Genomic DNA, 17,261 nt, shown 5'->3' with positions numbered 1-17,261 from the left:
CACTTGGGGCAACATATACTTGGTCTTCTTTTTTTTATCCATTCAATCACCATATGTCTTCTGATCGGAGAATGTTTTGTAATTCTTTTGTTCTTTTGTTTCTTTCTTACTCTCTTTCTTTGTTATTTGATTAATTTTGTACTTATATGCTCTGATTTCTTTCTTTATATCCTTTGTGAATCTAAGATAGCATTTTGGTTTATTGTTCTCATGAGGTTTACCTAAACCATCTTATAAAATTTTATTTTAAGTTGATGAAAACTTAACTTTGATTGTGTATAAAAACTCTACCTTTTTACTACCCATCCTGCAGTGCATGATTTTTATGCCACAATTAACATCTTTTTATATTGTGTATTTATTAAAAAAATTATTATAAACATATCTATTGTTAATACTTTTTTCTTCTTGTTCTGCATGATCATGTATGTTATTGATACATGCTATTGCATTTTTCATTTTATTCTTTAGCTCCAGAATTTCTCTTTTCTTCTCTTTTATGATTTCTATCTCTCTATTGAGCCTATTGTTTTCATGTATTGTTTTCCTGATATCATTGAATTGTCTACCTGTGTACTCTTGTAATTTACTGAGCTTCCTTAAAATAATTATTTTGAATCCTTTGTCAGGCAGTTTGTAAATCTCCATTTTTGAGGCATTTGTTATTAGAAAAGTTTTGTGTTCCTTCTCTTGATGGTGTCATGTTCCCTTGATTTTTCATGCTCCTTGAAATCTTGCATTGCTGTCTTTGCATTTGAATAAGCAGAAAACTCCCCCAGTTTTTGCTGCCTGGCCTTGGGGTTGAAATACTTTTGCCAATTAGTCTAGCTAGGGATTCTGAGGTTTTGTAGACATTTTCTATGACTTACACCTACTCCACAATTTTTGTTCACTCTTGGGTAGGAATATTATGTGTCTCCTTTTGATCCTGCAAAGGTAGACTGAGTGCTAAGTATCTCATTTCTTTTCTAGTGTGGTGCCCAGACATTTTGAAGTCTGTGAATCTTCTCCCAATCCTACAGAATTAGTCTGGCTTTCTGTGCATGATCATTAGCATCTATAAAATAATGAAATTGTTGTTCACAGAAGTGTGTGCTGGAAGCTAGCCATGCAGATGGAGTGAGGCATGTGGAGAGTTGGGTGGATCCTCAGGTGAGGTATCCCCAGAAGCTTGTGGTAAGGTTTCCTAATAGAGTCCACAAAGCAGTTAATAGGCAAACCATGAAACTTCTAGTAATGCCCCTTTGATGCATCCTCAACCATAACTTGCTATGCTCTCAGCCTATCTCCAACCCCTGAACAATGCAAAACACCTCAGTATTCTCAATGGATCAGGGATGAAATATGCCTCTTGTTCAGCATCCTGCATAACCAGGAAAGCTGGGTGCTCACTCGCATGCTCTCACTTTCCCTCATGAGAGAAATCACAGGCTGAGGGGATCCTTCTTGACACTGAACTGTGCTGTCTTGAGTAAAGAGTAATACAGACAAAATAAAACTGTTTCTCTTACTCTTTCAACATGTATATTTTTGGATGATATTTGCTCCGAGGGTGTCCTGAAACTTCTCTACTGGAATCCTGGACTCTCACAAAGGTATTCTCATATATGCATGACTGTCAAAATTAATGTTCTATTGGGGGATGGAGATAGAAAATTCTTAGTCTGCAGTCCTACTAATGTCATTTATCACATATCTATCTCTATAATATTAAGAGCTGTAAAAACCTTAAGAAATTTAAATTTGCAATGAAGTGCCTTTCCACATAAAAAATGCAAAGGCTACACATTTTCAGTTGGGAATTATACCAATTTTACCAAAAATAGTACCAGTTCTATAAAGATTATGCAGGAACACTAAAATGAAGAAAATAACTTCATGAATACATTACAAGAAAGGAAACCTACAGTCAAATATTGCACATGAAAAGAAATGTAAGATAAATGTAAAATTATATAATTATTATAAGTGGAATTTAAGAGTATGATAAAATAGACATTGTAAGAAAGTGGAATATATCTTCAGAATTAAATGATGGTTTAATATTTGAAGATAATTGTATTTAATCATACTAATATACTAAAAGTTAAAGTTATATGATAATTTCAATACATGCAAAGAAAAACAATTGAAAAATTACAATACCTATTACTGACTAACAATGTCCTTACAGAAGCTTAAGGAAGATGGCAGAGGAGTAGGGGCCCCAAGTCACCTGTCCCCACCAACTTACCTAGTTAACTTTCAAAGCATCCTGAAAACCTATGAATTCAACCTGAGATTTAAAGAGAGAACAGCTGGAAAAATACAGAGAGGAGAATTTGTGCTTCTAACAAGGTAGAAAGACAGAAAAAATAAAAATAAAAAAGAATCGAGTGGGGGAGGGGCCCCCGTGAGGAGCTGGCTAAAGCCAGGCGGCAAAACTTCCAGGACACGAAAGTCCAGTCCTAGAGAAGCAGGAACTTTAAAAATCCACACCGGATGCTTCCCGGATGAAAAGGCACTTGCAGGGAAACCAGGCAGAACCGTAGGAGGGACAGTGCAGCCTCCAGGTTCCCAGAGTCACTAACAGAGGAAGTACACCCAGGGGAGAGAATGCAACATGCCAGAGGCAGAGCTCTGTAAAGAGCTGGAGCACGAGCCCAGCAGGGCCACCGGAGAAGCTCAGGCGACGGCTTGGGGAGAGGGAACTGTGCCCTGCTGCTTTTGGGAGCCCCAGCTCGGGACTGCAATTCCAGCAGCACAGAAACTGGATCCCAGGGTGCTGGGGAACACAACCCACAATCCTGTGCTCCCCCCGGTACAAGTAGAGGCGGGGAGAGCATAGGACAGCAAGGACACTCCTGCTGCCAGGGGCCACTAGTTGTGCAGATCCCCTGCCCCCAGAACATCCAGGCCAGTGCAGACTGGGAGACTGTGGTAGTTACTGGAGGAGCTGAATCCAGGGCTGGAGAGCTAGCCGCCACCAGTGTGGTTGTTCCTCCTGGTGTCACACTGTATCTGGGACGGAGTGGGGGCACCAGGGAACAGGGGCCTCAGGGGATGAACAGCTCCCACTGAGCCATGCACCTGACAAGGGGGGAGGCAATGCCCCCAGGTGCACACACCTGAGAATCAGCACAGCAGGCCCCTCCCCCAGAAGACTACCTTAGGACAGGGCAAGAAAAGTTCTTGACTGAGCAACACTGGAAAGCTACAGGGGAAGTCGAGGGATTTACAGTATATAGAAACAGGATAACTCTCCTTGGATTTTTTATTTGTTTGTTTGTTTGTTTGTTTGTTCCTTTTTCCAGCACAACTCATTTTTAGCCACTCTGCACTGAGCAAATGACTAGAAAGAAGAACTCACCACAAAAGAAAGAATCAGAAACAGTACTCTCTCACACAGGGTTACAGAACTTTGATTACAATTTGATGTCAGAAAGCCAACTCAGAAGCACAATTATAAAGCTACTGGTGGCTCTGGAAAAAAAACATAAAGGATTCAAGGGACTTCATGACTGCAGAATTTAGATCTAATCAGGCAGAAATTAAAAATCAATTAAATGAGATACAATCCAAACTGGAGGTCCTAACGACCAAGGTTAATGAGGTAAAAGACAGAGTTAGTGACATAGAAGACAAGTTGACGGCAAGGAAGGAAGCTGAGGAAAAAAAAGAGAAAAAGAATTAGAAGATCATGAGGAAAAGTTAAGGGAAATAAATGATAGCCTCAGAAGGACAAATATACATTTAATTGGGGTTCCAGAGGGCACACAAAGGGACAGAGGACCAGGAAGTATACTTGAACAAATCATAGCTGAGAACTTCCCTACGTTGGGGAGGGAAACAGGCATTCAGATCCAGGAAACAGAGAGGTTCCCACCCCCCTAAAATCAATAAAAGCACTCAACACCTCGACATTTAATAGTGAAACTTGCAAGTTCCAAAGATAAAGAGAAAATCCTTAAAGCAGAAAGAGACAAGAGATCCCTAACTTATATGGGAAGAAATATTATATTAACAACAGACCTCTCCACAGAGACCTGGCAGGCTAGAAAGGGATGGCAGGATATATTTAGGGTCCTAAATGAGAAGAACATGTAGCTAGGAATACTCCATCCAGCAAGGCTCTCATTCAGAATAGAAAGAGAGATAAAGATCTTTCAAGATAGGCAGAAACTGAAGGGATATGTGACTACCAAACAGACTCTGCAAGAAATATTAAGGGGGACTGTCAAACAAAGAAGAATCCCAAGGAAATAAGCAACAAAAACAGGGACAATATAGGTACTATGATGACACTAAATTCATATCTTTCATTACTAACTTTGAATGTGAATGGGCTTAATGACCTCATCAAAAGGTGCAGGGTTTCAGACTGGATGAAAAAGCAAGACCCATCTATTTGCTGTCTACAAGACACTCGTATAAGACATAATGACACCTACACCCTGAAAATAAAAGGTTGATTAACCATCGACCATTCAAATGGTCCTTAAAAAAAATGCAGGGGTAGCCATCCTTATATCAGATTAATTAAAGTTATCCCAAAGACTGTAGTAAGAGATGAAGAGGGACACTATATCATACTTAAAGGATCTATCCAACAAGAGGACCTAACAATCATGAAGATTTATAACCCGAATGTGGGAACTGCAAAATATATCAATCAATTAATAATCAAAGTTAAGACATAATTAGATAATAATACACTTATACTTGGTGACATGAACACAGCACTTTCTATAATCGACAGATATTCTAAGCAAAATATCTCCAAAGAAACAAGAACTTTATTTTTTTAAATTGTTTTTATTGGAGTTCAATTTGCCAACATATAACATAAGACCCAGTGCTCCTCCCACCAAGTGCCACCCTCATTGCCCATCACCAAGTCACCCCAACCCCCCCGCCCAATTGCCCTTCCGCTACCCCTTGTTCATTTCCTAGAGTTAGGTGTCTCTCATGTTTTGTTATCCTCACTGATATTTTCACTCATTTTCTCTCTTTTCCTTTTATTCCCTTTCACTAATTTTTATATTCCCCAAATGAATGAGACTATATAATGTTTGTCCTTTTCTGCTTGACTTATTTCACTCAGCACAATACCCTCCAATTTCATCCATGTTGAAGCAAAAAGTGGGTGATTGCCGCTTCTAATGGCTGAGTAATATTCAATTGTATACATAGACCACATCTTCTTTATCCATTCATCTTTTGATGGACACTGAGGCTCCTTCCACAGTTTGGCTATTGTTGTCATTGCTGTTATAAACATTGGGGTGCAGGTGTCCCAGGGTTTCACTGCATCTGTATCTTTGGGGTATTCCCCAGGAGTGCAATTGCTGGGTTGTAGGGCAGATCTATTTTTAACTCTTTGAGGATCCTCCAAACAGTCATCCACAGTGGCTGCACCAGTTCACATTTCCACCAAGAGTGCAAGAGGGATCCCCTTTCTCCACATCCTCTCCAACATTTGTTGTTTCCTGTCCTAAACAAGAGCTTTAAATGATATACTGAACCAGATGGATTTAACAGATGTTTACAGAACTTTACATCAAAATGCAACCGAATACAATTCTTGTCAAGAGCACATGTAACTTTCTCCAGAATAGACCACATATTGGGCCAAAAATCAGGTCTTAGCCAATACCAAGAGATTGGGATTGTCCCTGGCATATTTCTAGACCATAATGCTTTGAAAGTAGAACTAAATCAAAAGAAGAAGTTTCGAAGGATTTCAAAAACGTGGAGGTTAAGGAACATCATGCAAAAGGATGAAAGGGTCAATGAGGAAATTAAGGAAGAATTAAAAACATTCATAGAAACGAATGAGGACGATGATACAAACATTCAAAATCTTTGGGATACAGCAAAAGCAGTCCTGAGGCAGAAATACATCGCAATACAACCGTCCATCCAAAAACTAGAAAGAACTCAAATACAAAATCTAACCTTGCACCTAAAGGAGCTAGAGAAAAAACAGCAAATAGATCCTACACCCAGCAGAAGAAGAGAGGTAATAAAGATTTGAGCAGAACTCAATGAAATAGAGACCAGAAGAACTATGGAACAGATCAACAAAACCAGGAGTTGGTTCTTTGAAAGAATTAATAAGATAGATAAACCATTAGCCAGCCTTATTAAAAAGAGGTGAAGAAAGACTCAATTTAATAAAACCATGAATGAGAAAGCGGAGATCACCACCAATACCAAGGAAATACAAAAGATTTTAAAAACTTATTTTTTTTTTAATTAATTTTTATTGGTGTTCAATTTACCAACATACAGAAAAACACCCAGTGCTCATCCCGTCAAGTGTCCACCTCAGTGCCCGTCACCCCTTCCCCTCCAACACCCGCCCTCCTCCCCTTCCACCACCCCTAGTTCGTTTCCCCGAGTTAGGAGTCTTTATGTTCTGTCTCCCTTCCTGATATTTCCCAACATTTCTTTTCCCTTCCTTTATATTCCCTTTCACTATTATTCATATTCCCCAAATGAATGAGAACATACACTGTTTGTCCTTCTCCGATTGACTTACTGCACTCAGCATAATACCCTCCAGTTCCATGCACATTGAAGCAAATGGTGGGTATTTGTCGTTTCTAATTGCTGAGTAATATTCCATTGTATACATAAACCACATCTTCTTTATCCATTCATCTTTCGATGGACACCGAGGCTCCTTCCACAGTTTGGCTATTGTGGCCATTGCTGATAGAAACATCGGGGTGCAGGTGTCCCGACGTTTCATTGCATCTGAATCTTTGGGGTAAATCCCCAACAGTGCAATTGCTGGGTCGTAGGGCAGGTCTATTTTTAACTCTTTGAGGAACCTCCACACAGTTTTCCAGAGTGGCTGCACCAGTTCACATTCCCACCAACAGTGTAAGAGGGTTCCGTTTTCTCCGCATCCTCTCCAACATTTGTTGTTTCCTGCCTTGTTAATTTTCCCCATTCTCACTGGTGTGAGGTGGTATCTCATTGTGGTTTTGATTTGTATTTCCCTGATGGCAAGTGATGCAGAGCATTTTCTCATGTGCTTGTTGGCCATGTCCATGTCTTCCTCTGTGAGATTTCTCTTCATGTCTTTTGCCCATTTCATGATTGGATTGTTTGTTTCTTTGGTGTTGAGTTTAATAAGTTCTTTATAGATTTTGGAAACTAGCCCTTTATCTGATATGTCATTTGCAAATATCTTCTCCCATTCTGTAGGTTGTCTTTTAGTTTTGTTGACTGTATCCTTTGCTGTGCAAAAGCTTCTTATCTTGATGAAGTCCCAATAGTTCATTTTTGCTTTTGTTTCTTTTGCCTTTGTGGATGTATCTTGCAAGAAGTTACTGTGGCCGAGTTCAAAAAGGGTGTTGCCTGTGTTCTCCTCTAGGATTTTGATGGACTCTTGTCTCACATTTAGATCTCTCATCCATTTTGAGTTTATCTTTGTGTATGGTGAAAGAGAGTGGTCCAGTTTCATTCTTCTGCACGTGGATGTCCAATTTTCCCAACACCATTTATTGAAGAGACTGTCTTTCTTCCAATGGATAGTCTTTCCTCCTTTATCGAATATTAGATGACCATACATTTCAGGGTCCACTTCTGGGTTCTCTATTCTGTTCCATTGATCTATGTGTCTGTTTTTGTGCCAGTACCACACTGTCTTGATGACCACAGCTTTGTAGTACAACCTGAAATCTGGCATTGTGATGCCCCCAGCTATGGTTTTCTTTTTTAAAATTCCCCTGGCTATTCGGGGTGTTTTCTGATTCCACACAAATCTTAAAATAATTAGTTCTAACTCTCTGAAGAAAGTCCATGGTATTTTGATAGGGATTGCATTAAACATGTAAATTGCCCTGGGTAACATCGACATTTTCACAATATTAATTCTGCCAATCCATGAGCATGGAATATTTTTCCATCTCTTTGTGTCTTCCTCAATTTCTTTCAGAAGTGTTCTATAGTTTTTAGGGTATAGATCCTTCACCTCTTTGGTTAGGTTTATTCCTAGGTATCTTATGCTTTTGGGTGCAATTGTAAATGGGATTGACTCCTTAATTTCTCTTTCTTCAGTCTCATTGTTAGTGTATAGAAATGCCATTGATTTCTGGGCATTGATTTTGTATCCTGCCACACTACCAAATTGCTGTATGAGTTCTAGCAATCTTGGGGTGGAGGCTTTTGGGTTTTCTATGTAGAGTATCATGTCATTGGCGAAGAGGGAGAGTTTGACTTCTTCTTTGCCAATTTGAATGCCTTTAATGTCTTTTTGTTGTCTGATTGCTGAGGCGAGGACTTCCAGAACTATGTTGAACAGCAGTGGTGAGAGTGGACATCCCTGTCTTGTTCCTGATCTTAGGGGAAAGGCTCCCAGTGCTTCCCCATTGAGAATGGTATTTGCTGTGGGCTTTTCGTAAATGGCTTTTAAGATGTCGAGGAAAGTTCCCTCTATCCCAACACTCTGAAGTGTTTTGATCAGGAATGGATGCTGTATTTTGTCAAATGCTTTCTCTGCATCCAATGAGAGGATCATATGGTTCTTGGTTTTTCTCTTGCTGATATGATGAATCACATTGATTGTTTTACAAGTGTTGAACCAGCCTTGTGTCCCGGGGATAAATCCTACTTGGTCATGGTGAATAATTTTCTTAATGTGTTGTTGGATCCTATTGGCTAGTATATTGTTGAGAATTTTTGCATCCATGTTCATCAGGGATATTGGTCTGTAATTCTCCTTTTTGGTGGGGTCTTTGTCTGGTTTCGGAATTAAGGTGATGCTGGCCTCATAGAACAAATTTGGAAGTACTCCATCTCTTTCTATCTTTCCAAACAGCTTTAGTAGAATAGGTATGATTTCTTCTTTAAACGTTTGATAGAATTCCCCTGGGAAGCCATCTGGCCCTGGAGTCTTGTGTCTCGGGAGGTTTTTGATGACTGCTTCAATTTCCTCCCTGGTTATTGGCCTGTTCAGGTTTTCTATTTCTTCCTGCTCCAGTTTTGGTAGTTTTTGGCTTTCCAGGAATGCATCCATTTCTTCTAGATTTCCTAATTTATCGGCATACAGCTGTTCAGAATATGTTTTTAGAATCGTTTGTATTTCCTTGGTGTCGGTAGTGATCTCTCCATTCTCATTCATGATTTTATTAATTTGAGTCTTCTCTCTCTTCTTTTTAATAAGGTTCGCTAATGGTTTATCTATCTTATTAATTCTTTCAAAGAACCAACTCCTGGTTCTGTTGATCTGTTCCACAGTTCTTTTGGTCTCGATATCATTGAGTTCTGCTCGAATTTTAATTAACTGTCTTCTTCTGCTGGGGGTGGGGTCCATTTGTTGCTTTTTCTCTAGTTCCTTTATGTGTAAGGTGAGCTTTTGAATTTGAGTTCTTTCCAGTTTTTGAATGGATGCTTGTATTGCGATGTATTTCCCCCTCAGGACTGCTTTTGCTGCGTCCCAAAGATTTTGAATGGTTGTATCTTCATTCTCATTAGTTTCCATGAATCTTCTCAATTCTTCCTTAATTTCCTGGTTGACCTTTTCATCTTTTAGCAGGATGGTCCTTAACCTCCATGTGTTTGTGGTCCTTCCAAACTTCTTGTTGTGATTAAGTTCTAATTTCAAGGCATTATGGTCTGAGAATATACAGGGGACTATCGCGATCTTTTGGTATCGGTTCAGACCCGATTTGTGACCCAGTATGTGGTCTATTCTGGAGAAAGTTCCATGTGCACTTGAGAAGAATGTGTATTCAGTTGAGTTTGGATGTAAAGTTCTGTAGATATCTGTGAAATCCAACTGGTCCAGTGTATCATTTAAAGCTCTCGTTTCTTTGGATATGTTGTGCTTGGAAGACCTATCTAGTATAGAAAGAGCTAGATTGAAATCACCAGGTATAAGTGTATTATTATCAAAGTATTTCTTCAGTTTGGTTATTAATTGGTTTAAATATTTGGCAGCTCCCACATTTGGGGCATATATATTGAGGATTGTTAAGTCCTCTTGTTGGATAGATCCTTTGAGTATGAGATAGTGTCCCTCTTCATCTCTCACTATAGTCTTCAGGGTAAATTTTAATTTATCTGATATAAGGATGGCTACCCCTGCTTTCTTTTGAGGACCATTTGAATGGTAAATGGTTCTCCAACCTTTTATTTTCAGGTTGTAGGTGTCCTTCTGTCTAAAATGAGTCTCTTGTAGACAGCAAATAGATGGGTCCTGCTTTTTTATCCAGTCTGAAACCCTGCGCCTTTTGATGGGGTCATTAAGCCCGTTCACGTTCAGAGTTACTATTGATAGATATGAGTTTAGTGTCATCATATCTATTCAGTCCTTGTTTTTGTGGATTGTTCCACTGAACTTCTTCTTAAAGGGGAATTTTAAGAGTCCCCCTTAAAATTTCTTGCAGAGCTGGTTTGGAGGTTACATATTCTTTCAGTTCCTGCCTGTCTTGGAAGCTCTTTATCTCTCCTTCCATTTTGAATGAGAGCCTTGCTGGATAGAGTATTCTTGGTTGCATGTTCTTCTCATTTAGGACCCTGAATATATCCTGCCAGCCCTTTCTGGCCTGCCAGGTCTCTGTGGAGAGGTCTGCTGTTACCCTAATATTCCTCCCCATAAAAGTCAGGGACTTTTTTTCTCTTGCTGCTTTAAGGATCTTCTCCTTATCTTTGGAATTTCCAAGCTTCACTATTAAATGTCGAGGTGTTGATGGGTTTTTGTTGATTTTAGGGGGGGATCTCTCTATTTCCTGGATCTGAATGCCTGTTTCCCTTCCCAGATTCGGAAAGTTTTCAGCTAGGATTTGTTCAAATACATATTCTGGCCCTCTGGCCCTTTCGGCGCCCTCGGGAACCCCAATTAAACGTAGGTTTTTCTCCCTCAGGCTGTCATTTATTTCCCTTGATCTATCCTCATGGTCTTTTAATTGCCTGTCTCTTTTTTCCTCAGTTTCCCTCTTTGCCATCAACTGATCTTCTATGTCACTGACTCGTTCTTCCACCTCGTCAAGCCTCGTCGTTAGGACTTCTAGCTTGGATTGTATCTCATTTAATTGATTTTTAATTTCTGCCTGATTGGATCTAAATTCTGCAGTCATGAAGTCTCTTGAGTCCTTTATGGTTTTTTCTAGAGCCACCAGTAGCTGTATAATAGTGCTTCTGAATTGGCTTTCTGACATTGAGTTGTAATCCATATTTTGTAACTCTGTGGGAGAGTGGGCTGTTTCTGATTCTTTTTTTTGAGGTGAGGTTTTCCTTCTAGTCATTTTGCTCAGTGCAGAGTGGCCAAAAACAAGTTGTACTGGGAAAAGGAGAAAAAGAGAAGGAAAGAAAAGAGAAAAAGAAAAAAGAGAAAGAAGAAAAAAAAGGGGAAAAAGAGAAGAAAAAGAGAAAGAAAAAGAAAGAAAGGAGAAAAAAAAGGGTGGGGTGGGGTGGGGGAAGCAATCCGAAATCAAGAAGAAAGAAAGAAATAAAAGCACAAAACAAAAACAAAACAAAAAAAAAACAAAAAACAAAAAACAAACAAACAAAAAACACGGGGGAGTATCTTCCGATTCTGTATACTTTAAGTCCCTTGACTTCCCTTGGAACTGGTCCGTCTCCTGGTCTTCTGGGGGAGGGGCCTGCTGTGCTGATTCTCAGGTGTTAGCACTTGGGGGAGCTGCTCTGCCCCTGCCTGGTGCAGGGCTCGGTGGGGGTTGTTCACCCCGTGAGGCCCCGGGAGGAAGCCACAGTGGCGGGGGCAGCTCTGGGGCCCTGGAGTCAGCCCCCGCAGTAGCTCCGGGGCTCTCAGTCTGCAGGGCCTGGAGGCTCCCGGGCGGGGCCGCTGATCTGCTCAGTTCCAGGCAGGAGCGTCCTTGCTGTCCTGGGCCCTCCCGGCCTCTGCCTGTCCCTGGGGGAGGCCAGATCCTGGGCTGTGTCCTGGCGCCCTGTGCTCCGGGGCCTGCGCTGTTGGATTCGCGCTCCCGGCGTTGCAGCCCCCTACGTGGAGCCGCCGCCCGAGCCCCTCCGAACTGTTCCCGGAGCCGCGCCGCCCCCTCCGCGCGGAGCTTCTTCCTCCGCCCGAGCGGCCGCCGCTGAGCTGTTCCCGGAGCCGCGCCGCCCCCTCCGCGGAGCCTCTTCCTCCGCCCGAGCCGCCGCCGCCGAGCTGCTCCCGGAGCCGCGCCGCCCCCTCCGTGGAGCTTCTTCCTCCGCCCGAGCCGCCGCCACTGAGCTGTTTCCGGAACCCCGCAGTCCCCTCCGCGGAGCCGCCGCCCGAGCCCCTCCGAGCTGCTCCGGGTCCCGCCGAGCGTTGCAGCCCTTAGGGAGCTCGGCGCATCTCCCAGGGTGCAGTTCCTCTGTTACTGTCCCAGGGAGCCCGAGGGCATCCCCGCCTTTCTGGGGATCCTGCTCCAATTCCCTGGGAGGCCTTTCCGCGGGGAAGGTTGGTGCAGCTCCTGCTCCTCCGGGACGGGGCTCTCCTGTCCTGGGGACACTCCCCCGGCCTCAGCCCGGCTCCTCGCGGGGCCCCTCCCCCTTGGAGGCCTTTTGTGTCTTTATTTCTTTTTCCCCGTCTTCCTACCTTGATAGAAGCGCGAACTCTTCTCACTGTAGCGTTCCAGCTGGTCTCTCTTTAAATCTCAGGCCGAATTCGTAGATTTTCAGGATGATTGGATGGTTTTCTAGGTAATTTGTTGAGGACAGGTGACTTGGAGACCCTACTCCTCCGCCATCTTGCCCCTCCCCCCCATATATTGTTTTAATTAATGTATTCATTTTCTTTCGGTAAATACTCAGTAGTGGAAATACTGTATCACATGGTAATTCTATTTTTATTTTTTTACTAAAGAACCTCCATACTGTTTTCCACAATGGCTGCACCAGCTTGCACCTCTATCAGCAGTGCATGAGGGTTCCTTTTTCTTCACATCCTTGCCAACAATTGTTATTTCTTGTGGTTTTAATTTTAGCCATTCTGACATGTGAGGTGATATCTCATTGTGGTTTAGATTTACATTTCCTGATGATAATGATGCTGAGCATCTTTACATGTGTCTGTTGGCCATCTCTATGTCTTCTTTGAAAAATGTCTATTTAGCTCCTTTTCCCATTTGTACATTGAACTATTTGTGGGTTGTTGTTGGTTTTTTTTTTTTCTTTTGGTGTTGAGTTATATAAGTTCTTCATATATTTTGCATATTAACCTCTTATCATATATATAATCTTTGAATAACTTCTGTCATTTAATTGGTTATCTTTTTGTTTGATGATGGCTTCCTACAATGTGCAAAAGCTTTTTATGTTGGTGTAGTCCCAATAATTTAATTTTGCTTTTGTTTCCCTTGCCAGAGAAGACATATGTAGAAAAATGTCAAATAAAGCCAATGTCAAGGAAGTTACATGTCAATAGGTGCAGAAAAAGTATTGCACAAAGTGAATGTATAACATCCACTCATGATAAAAACTTAACAAAGTGGGGTTAGAGGGAAGATAATTCAACATAATAAACCCGTATAAGAAAAACCCACAGCTAACGTCATTCTCAATAGCTAAAAACTGAGACCTTTTCCTCTAAAATCAGGAACAAGACAAAAGTGTGCATTCTCATGACTTTTTATTCAACATAGTACTAGAAGTCCTAACCTCAGCATCAGATAAGAAAAAAAGGTATAAAAATTGGTAAGGAGTGCTTGCTTTGGCAGCACATATACTAAAATTGGAACGATACAGAGAAAATTAGCATGGCCCCAAGCTGCATGTCATGCAGTTTGCATGACATGCAAATTCATGAGGTGTTCCATATTTTTAAAAAATGGTAAGGAAAAATTAAATCATTCATTATTTGCAGATAACTTGATACTACACATAGAAAAAATTTAATGACACCACCAAAAATCTATTAGAATTTATAAATGAATTGAGTGAAGTTGCAGAATACAAAATTAAAATACAGAAATCTTGCATTTCTATACACTAGTTAATGAAGTAGCACATAGGTGAATTAAGAAAATAATTTCATTTATAATACCTACAGTTATTTTTAATGTTCTTTTCTTTTAACCTTTGTCCTATAATTAAGAGTTTAATATTCTTAAAAAAGAATTACAGATTTCTAATTCTATTGATCACTTTACTCAGAGCTTTGTATACTTTTGTCTTTTTGTTTCAGCTTGAAAATCTCTTTTCAATATTTTTCTGTGATGTTTTATGAAATGTGTCCCTCTCATTGCATATGAAATAGCAAAGACCTTTCTTATTTAAGCATATCTCATTTTATTGCATTTCACTTTGTTGTGCTTCACAGATACTGTGTATTTGACGTTTGTGGTAAACATAAATTGAGTAAGTTTATTGTTGCCAATTTTCCAATAGTATTTGGTAACTTCATGTTTCTGTCACATTGTGGTAGTTTTCACAATATTTCAAAAATTTTCATCATTATTTTATTAACAAATAAAATAACCATAACAATGGTTATCTATGGTCAATAATTATAATTTACCAAAAGTTCAGATGATGGTTAGCATTTTTAGGAAAAAAAAAGTATTTTTAATAAGGTATGTACATTGTTTTTTCAAGCATAATGCTATTGTATACTCAACAAAATACAGTACAGAGAAAGTATATTTATATGCACTGAAAACCAAACCAAACCAAAACAAAACAAAACCCTCATCATTTCACTAGCTACTTTTTGGTGATCTGGAATATCTCCAAGATATACCTTACTTTGATTCTAACTGTTCAAAATGGTTATTAGGAGCTTTACTTTTGTTTTTCAGGAGGTGGCACTATAACACAAGTTTGTGTTTCTCTTGCCAGCACTGACAAGCTGCTAAGGCTGAGAGCACACACATAAGTAACAAACTGATGGAGAACATAAAGAGTTGGCAGTAGAGTGAGGAGGGGGTTGTATGCTTAGCCCTGGGGTCTTTGAATGTGCCCATGGCCCAGTTGGTGGATCCTCAAATCAGGGTGGTCCCAGAGCACCTTGAGTGGCCGGAATTTTGCCAGAATTTCAGAGATAGCAGGAGACACTTTCCTTTAGTTATCTCTGCTTAACTACACTTCCTTTCCCTCCCACTAATCACTGTGTTCTCTCTTCAAAGAGAACAACACGTCCAGGCAGACCCCATTTATCACCATCACTCTCCACCTCCTCTGTCACAAAGGTGAATCTGACCCAATGCCATACCTTCTGCTGCCTTCAATGCAATCTCTTCCTGCACTTCCACAAGCTTTGTTACCACCGCTTAATCCATTTTCCAAACTACCCACTTACGGGCACACAAACGGATGAATCTCTATTGTGTCCTGGTATGCTGTGTAGAAGCATTTTTTTTTATTAAGGATAACGAGTTAGTTGTAAACTAAAGCAGATAGATAAAAGAAATGACTCGTGTCACCATGATACTGGCATTACCTCAGGCAGCAGCATGTATTATAATGTACCTCTTTTCAGGTAAAACTGGGACACATAAACTGGGAGTTTCTGTCTGCTGTCTTTTCAATGAGTCCTGGAGTGATAGCCCTTTAAGAACTATTTTTTTTCTTTGCTACCATCTCATTGAACCTATGAACAAAAAATCCACTGACCACCAAAACCGGGCTATCAAGGGACATGTCCTTTAGGTGGCAGCCACAAAATCCAAGGTTCCAAATTTAAACATAATCTCTTTTCTCAGAGACACTGACAACTTGGGGTAAGGCTGATGGAAAACATGATTAAGGTGCTCACCAACCCCTGGTCTCTAGAGGAATATGTAGTCAGCTTGTAGATATGTTTAATTAGAAGACAGTTCCTTAGACCACAACTATAAAAATAAGCTAATAGGCCTCTTTCACTGATACCAGATACCTAGACCAAGAGAGTGAGTGTAAAGTACCCACTGGCCTCTATCACCTAGAGTGCACCTCAGTGGGTCCCTAGCTATGTGCAAAACCAGAAACTTGCCCCTCAGCCAAAACTCCAAAACAAACAACTAGGCCACTTTCACAGAATTATTAGTAGTGTGTTTCAGTTGACTGCCTCTGCACTGAACCCTGGGGGGAATGAGTACATGTGAGCCCTCTAAAAACTATTTCTTGGGGGTCTTGGAAGGTGATGAGTTATAAGAATTCTAAAGTTACCTCATTCCATGGACACACAATGATAACAGCCTCATCAGTGCAATTGACTCAGAATACGATCTGAAGACTGCCACAACAGACTTTCCACAGTTAATCCTAGAGAAAAGTCCACATTAAAATGGGTAGGGATGGGAGATGTTGTCAGGAGCTAAACCACAGCAAGACATTTTGTAGTTAAGATGATATAAAGTAGTGACTAAGAAAGAAATTTTAAATTAGCCAAGAGAAAATCGTTACATACAAGAGAAACCCCATGCATCTGTCCCTTGATTTTTTGGCAGAAACTTTGCAGGCCAGAACAGAGAGGAATGATATATTCAAAGTACTAAAAAACAACAACAAAATAAAAAAAATAAAAAATAGGGATCCCTGGGTGGTGCAGCGGTTTGGCACCTCCCTTTGGCCCAGGGCGTGATCCTGGAGACCCCGGAACGAATCGCACGTCGGGCTCCCGGCATGGGGCCTGCTTCTCCCTCTCCCTCTCCCTCTCCCTCTCCCTCTCCCTCTGCCTCTGCCTCTCTCTCTCTCTCTCTCTCTCTCTCTCTCTCTCTCTTTTTCTATCATAAATAAATAAAAAAATTTAAAAAAATAAATAAAAAAATAAAAAATAAAAAAATGCCACCAATAATACTTCATCCAGCAAGGTTGTCATTCATAATAGAAGAGATAAAGAGTTTCCCAAACAAAAATAAAAGGAGTTCAGCACCACTGAAACAGTCTCATAAGAAACATCAAAGGGAATTCTTTGAATAGAAAGAAAAGGCCATAATCAAGAGGAAAAAATTACAAAAAGAAAAAAATTTCACATGTAATGAACACGTATAATGAAATAATAGATCAATCACATAAAAAAACCAGGATAGTGGTTAAAGCACAAAAGTAGTCAAATAAAATATAAAAATTAGGGAAAGGATTCACAAAATAAAAGGATGTGAAATATGACATCCTATGCATACAATATGAGAGAGAGTTAAAAAAACAGTACTTTTAAAAATAGTTCAAATTTGGGCCACCTGGCTGGCTCAGTCAGTGAAGCATGCAACCCTTGATCTGGGGATCATGATTGTGAGCCCCATGTTTTCATTCTTTTTCTTCTTTTTTTTTCTTCCTTTTTTCTTTTTAATTTTTCTCTTTTCTTTCCTTCTTTCTCTCCTCTCTTTTTCTGCTTTTCCCAATAC

General features: G+C 40.3%; 1 pseudogene; it reads left to right on the top strand.

The window, feature by feature from the left end:
- Positions 1 to 13,639: 13,639 nt before the first annotated feature.
- On the top strand, positions 13,640 to 13,760 carry LOC121483679 (annotated as a pseudogene).
- The last annotated feature ends 3,501 nt before the right edge of the window (positions 13,761 to 17,261 follow it).

This window comes from Vulpes lagopus, chromosome X, assembly GCF_018345385.1.
Source record: "Vulpes lagopus strain Blue_001 chromosome X, ASM1834538v1, whole genome shotgun sequence".
Taxonomy (NCBI): Eukaryota; Metazoa; Chordata; class Mammalia; order Carnivora; family Canidae; genus Vulpes; species Vulpes lagopus.
This window is presented reverse-complemented; position numbering and strand designations above follow the sequence as displayed.